The 5,673-nt window shown below is 36.3% G+C and overlaps 1 protein-coding gene across 10 annotated transcripts in view; it reads left to right on the top strand.

Moving 5' to 3' along the window:
• Positions 1–211: 211 nt before the first annotated feature.
• Positions 212–5,673, top strand: part of MEF2C (myocyte enhancer factor 2C) — a 169,438-nt gene continuing 163,976 nt past the window's right edge. For 7 of the 10 annotated variants that reach the window (XM_025204466.1, XM_006023836.2, XM_025204471.1 and 4 more), the window contains exon 1: positions 212–390. The gene's annotated coding sequence lies outside the window, so the exon portion shown is untranslated. The remainder of the gene's footprint in view (positions 391–5,673) is intronic. The other 3 variants (XM_025204468.1, XM_025204473.1, XM_025204470.1) reach the window with 1 other exon arrangement.

A 5,673-nucleotide genomic window follows, 5' to 3' on the forward strand; every position in this document is an offset into this window, starting at 1 on the left:
TTCCATTTGAACTTGCAGCATACTTTAGGAAGGGAGGGGGGACAGTAATTCTGTGTTCTTTTGCCAGTGCTGACAAAGGTCTAGTTGTCAGTGATACCTTTTACAGCTAAATTTACTCTAGAGTGACAGGAGCAGGTGCACCTAGGCCTGCCAGACACTTGTGCATGGGGATCACGAATCTTACAGGTCAACAACCGAAGAAGAAAAAGCTTCTGTCTTCCTAGTACAGGGTGAGTGAGGCAAACACAACCCAAACTGGGGGGTTTCTCTTCAAAGCCAGCTGGTCTGGCTTTATTCTACAGGAATTTTTTTACCTGTCAGTTTGATCAACGAAGCCCTCAGCAGGTGCTGACGGGTACAACTTCCTGGAGAAGAAGAAGAAGGGCACTGGTGAGTTTAATAGATAAAACAATGAAAAATTATTTTAAGTTTTTAAAGCTGATGTGCTCTCCACAGTGAAGTATGGTTCTGCTCCAGAATCATAGCTAGGATCTCAAACCTTTTGTGACTGAAAAGGCTAAGCATTATAGTATGCTTCACATTGTATTTGATATGATATTTGATTTTAATTTCTGTGCCCAAGAAAAAGTTCCTTGGATATGAAAGAATAATTTTAGTCAAGTTTCTTGTAAACTCCTTCTTGGAAATTTGAATGAGAATGATATTAGAAGTACATACAGTAGAACTACTTAGGAACATTAGATGTCAGCAGACACAGGTATTCTAACTCTTGTTGCTAACTTCATTTTAAAAAAATCATTACTCTGTTAATTTTATGCAACAAAAGAAAGCATATTTTTAGTTTGTAGAAGTATCTCTGGACAAGTAGCTGTCTCTGATATTCACTTGCTTTGGAAACAGTCTGAATTCCATGATTTATTAACTTTTCAGTATGAAACAAGTCTATTTGAAAAATAAATCTTAAAAATCTTTCAAAAGCAAGCTGAAAACCAAAGAATAACTGTGAGAGTTTTTTATTTCACCATTGTAAGAAGTCAGACCAAGAAACAAAGAGTATTAGGGAGTACTTTCTTTGTACAGAGCTTTATAAAGTTACAGTGAGTTTACACAATTTTTAGATTTTGTAATACCACAAATAGACCATGTGTATAAATGTTAATACGTGGGGGGGGGGGAAACGCATGTGTGCACATGCTGGAAAGCTGAAGGAAGAGACAGGGCATTTTCTTCCAAGACAATAAGATTTAAATTAATGTGAAAATATGGCACATGAGACCACATGTTAAAATATATTTTCGGAACAAAAAGTTTTATTACAAATATCTGATTCAAGAACTCAGCCATTTAATTTTTTGAAGTTTCTTGCATATCTTACACTTGTTATATTAAATTGAAAATATGTATTTAAACAAAAACCCCAGAAAACTTGAAGATAACGATTATATGCTGTGAATATATTAAACTGTTTTCATAACCATATTCCATATTCACAAGGAACATGCACATAAAAGACAGCAAAGTAGGAAAGCAAAGGCATATACATGGATTTTTTAAAATGATATAAATGATATAATGGAAATTACTCAAACGTGAAAATATGGATGATTTACCTGTGGGAGGGGAAGGGAGATGACATCTGAAGCTGACATCAAGCAATAGTCTTTAAAGAGTTTTGTATAGCCCTCATTAATGAATTCCCTCAGATACATAACCTGATCATCGGGGACCCTCAATGTTGGTGGGAATTTTTATTTCATTGGAGCTGAACAAGTCCCTTGATCTTTATTTTGTTCATTTTAGAACACATTTAGAGAACAGCAAAGCAATTTACCTTTATGGAACATGCTGCATGAAAACCATACTGTTGAATTATACAGGAATATTCTGTGATTTGTTAGATGGACACAAGGGCTATGAATTAAAACACTTATTTTAAAAAGTAAAACCATATTTTTTTTCCATTTAGCTGAGATAATGAAATAACTTATGTGAAAACCAAACAAAAAATACCCCAAAATATTTGAGATGAATACCAAAGCACTGAGGCTTCTTCTGAAATAACTATAAATCTATAAAGCATTACTACTTCATATACAACATTTTACTATGCAAAAATCTGGGTATCAAATCCCCTAGTTCATCCATAAAATCTAAGCAGTGTTAAATTATAAAAAGGTAAATAGAAAAGGTAAATGTAATCCCTAGAGTAAACTAGATATAATGTACATATTATATTAATCAAGTGCAGTACATAACCTTTGGTTTAGAACCATTATTTTAATAGCCTATTGCTTTCTCAGCATTTCATTATATTGATTCTAGGGCCTTAGTAACAGCTATTAAGTCCTAGATAATTTTATTAGACTCTCAATAAAGTTGGTCTGTGCCTCAATTTATTTCCAAAATTCTTTTAAGGAGTCTATTTTGTTAAAAATAACTTCAGTGTAGAAAGATTTGTTTTTTAGAATGTTGATTAAACGTTGCACAAGTCAATGTAGAGATCTCGCGTTAGATACAATTCATACAATCAAAAGTAGAATGGTTAATTATCTTTTGTTAGCCTTTCTGATTGTTATTTTCCTGAATATCAGATTTAATACAGTTAAAATATTAAATGAAAGACTGAAAAATTCCAGTACATGTGACTTAATGATTAAATATTGGGTAATAAAATTTCTGTCAATAAAGTCAACAAAGTTTTAGTCCTGTATTGTCTTTGACCAGAACAGAATCAGGCCCTAAGAAATGTAAGTATATGCATTTATTAGTGTCCCAGCTACCAGTATTTCCTAGTAACTAGGAAGCATACTCACCTTGCACAGACTGATTATAAATTTTGTAAAACTTTGCTGCATATTCTATAACTTTTAAAAATCTGCAGATATAATCTAGTTCAGCTTTTAACACCATATCTGTCTTTTCCAATAAATCCAAAATTGTAGTGTCAGAAAGACATCTATATTAGTTATGCCACAGTAGATGTAAATGGGTTCTAACCACAAAGCTCTGGCCAAAATTACTGTACAGTGGCTATATACCATGTTCTCCAAAAGTTAATTCAGCATTTTTCAAATCAGAGCTGTATGGTAATTTCAAAGATCTTGTGTCCTGTTATCTTCTTGGTTACACTGGTATAAATCAAGAATCCACTGAAGTAAATGGAGTTACATTGATTTAAAACTGTTATGAATGAGAAATGAACTAAATTTAGTAGCTAATCTTTTATCTAATGAATAATTTTGATGAATGGTTAACTCTTGCAAAGTTCAACTATCCATCTGAAAAAGGAGTTTACAAACGTTTTCCTTTGTATTGTGAAAATGTAACTTCTTATCTCCCAAAGGGGATATACAAATATTTTCTACATAGACCTAGAGAAGCCATTTCTCCTGTCTTTTCTTATTCAAAATTCTCACTGAGTTTAGAAGAAATTGGTAACTTCCAGATGGGCTTTTCAAACCTGGCGCTTGCAGTACTAAACAAAAAATCTGCAGTTTTGTGTATTGGGTCTTCTCTTGAATAAATACTTCAGAATTTAATCCATGATTAATTCAAGATGCATTTGGTGAGAAGCAAATAGGAGGACAAGGCAAATGCTAGATTCTGGATTTACTGAGGTAAATTGTCCCTCTACTCAAAGCTGAAGCAAAAGCACTTCATGGATGTTTGGGAGGGGTGGAGAATGGAATTCTCCTGCCTGCCAGCCTGCTGACAGTAAATAGATCCCCTATTAAGCCTCACTTTTCTATTCATAAGGCTATAATAGTGACTAAAGACCACAATGCAACCATGATCAACCCCATCAAAAATGCACTGGGCTGTAACCAGTTGATCCACATGTACAAAAACCCACTAATTTTACCCATAACTCCCTTGCCTGCCACTATGTTCCTCTGTGAACCTATCACAAAGGCAGTTACTAAAGAGTTTGGTTTACTAGGGCCCCTGGATACACGTTTTCAAACTGTCCCTCCCTGCCCTAAACAGAAAACCAGCATTTGTGTTGTTCATTAGTTCTAGTCCAGAATAAATATTTTGGAATTTAATCCATGATTAGCTCAAGTTTCATTTGTTGAGAAGCAGATAGTATGACAAGGCAAATATTGGAAATTTCATTTAAGACAAGACAAACATCTTCTAAAAATTACAGTGTTTAAGTATAAGAGCAATAGATCCTAATGAGACCTCACACATACAGTTTAGAAAGAAATACAACTGCATATATTTAAAGTAGATGATAAGGTTCTCTTGCAGTCCACTGGAATCAAACTAAAAACTTTACAATAACTTCACTGTTACTTTACAGAATAGAGTAAATAGTCATTACATACTGTATAATCTTTATTTTTATATATACAAGGTGTCCATATTATAAGGTTGATATCTGAAGCTGAATCTAGTAAGTATATTGATGATATATCATATACTAGAATAAGGCAACATCTGTTAATCTGAAAATTAAAATTCAGCCAAGATGCCTAACATCTGATAAAAAGCAAGTCCAAATCAAACGTTTACAAATCTTTGTTCCAGTGGTGACATGTAGGGGGTGCATGGGGATCCACGTGCACCCCCTGAGAGCACTGGTGCACTCCCTGATAGGCCACGCTGCCCACTTAGGCGACAGGCAGGAGGGACCAGGTGGGAGCTACAGTGCCCATCCTGCAAGCTCTGGCCAGGGAGTGGGGGCGCCAGGTGAAACGCCGCTGGTACTTCATTGTGTCCCACCCCACCCCCCCATCAGCGAGTTTGGTAGCAGGGGGGACTCCCCATCCCAGTCGCTGACTGGTCACTGACTGGTTGCTGGAGGGCACATGCCCCCCCTGACTCAGGTAGCATCAGTCGCCCATGCTTTGTTCTCTTAAAAAAACCTCAATTCTTTGCCTCACTAATTCTTGTCATGTGTCTCTTTACATCTTTACTGCTGAAGAGAAAAAAGACATGAATGTTCATGAAGATATTACCATATAGTTTAACTATGTCTTCACTATTCATTCTTTCTGCTTGGCTATCAAGAAGTGCCAGGACACTAATACTTTGTATTTACAACCACATACAGTCCTTGCTCCAATCCTCTTCCAATTTCAAAACATTATCATTCACAGAGGTACTCCTAAAAAATGTCTAGTCTCAACAAATCAGTATGAAGCAATAGAAGTGGTTCAGTATCCTGGCTCCACCTAGACCTCTGGACCACTGCATAAACTTTTTTTCTCCACACAAACTCTGAGACTGCCAAAAAAAAACCCTGCCTACATTACAACACCAGTCCAGTAGAATGGAGAGCCACACTAGATCTTAAAAACAACTACGATGCAACAGAAATACTCTTAGAAATCAGAAACAATAGGGAAAGGCCTTACTATTAAGATATATTAACCTGCAGCTCATGAGATAATTCTGCTCTTCTGGAGGCACCTGAAGCATTAGAACAGTGGTTCTCAACTGGGGTGCCATTACTGCTGCTACAACTGAGTGAAATTGCCCTCTGTGCTATGTGGGGCCAGACTGGGAAAGGGAGTGCACTTTCCTGCCTGCATTAAGTCTACCACAGCCTTTCCCAGTCTGAATCTGTATGCTTCTCCAGGGAACAGAGGAACCTTCATGCATCCCTCTTTCCAGAAGGAGCATGCAAGGTTGGACCAGGAAAGACTGTGGCAAGCTCTGTGTTCTTGACCACTTTAGGTTTATCAGAGAACCCTAGTGCAAGCA

This window comes from Alligator sinensis, unplaced genomic scaffold (genome assembly GCF_000455745.1).
Source record: "Alligator sinensis unplaced genomic scaffold, ASM45574v1 scaffold218_1, whole genome shotgun sequence".
Lineage (NCBI taxonomy): Eukaryota > Metazoa > Chordata > Crocodylia > Alligatoridae > Alligator > Alligator sinensis.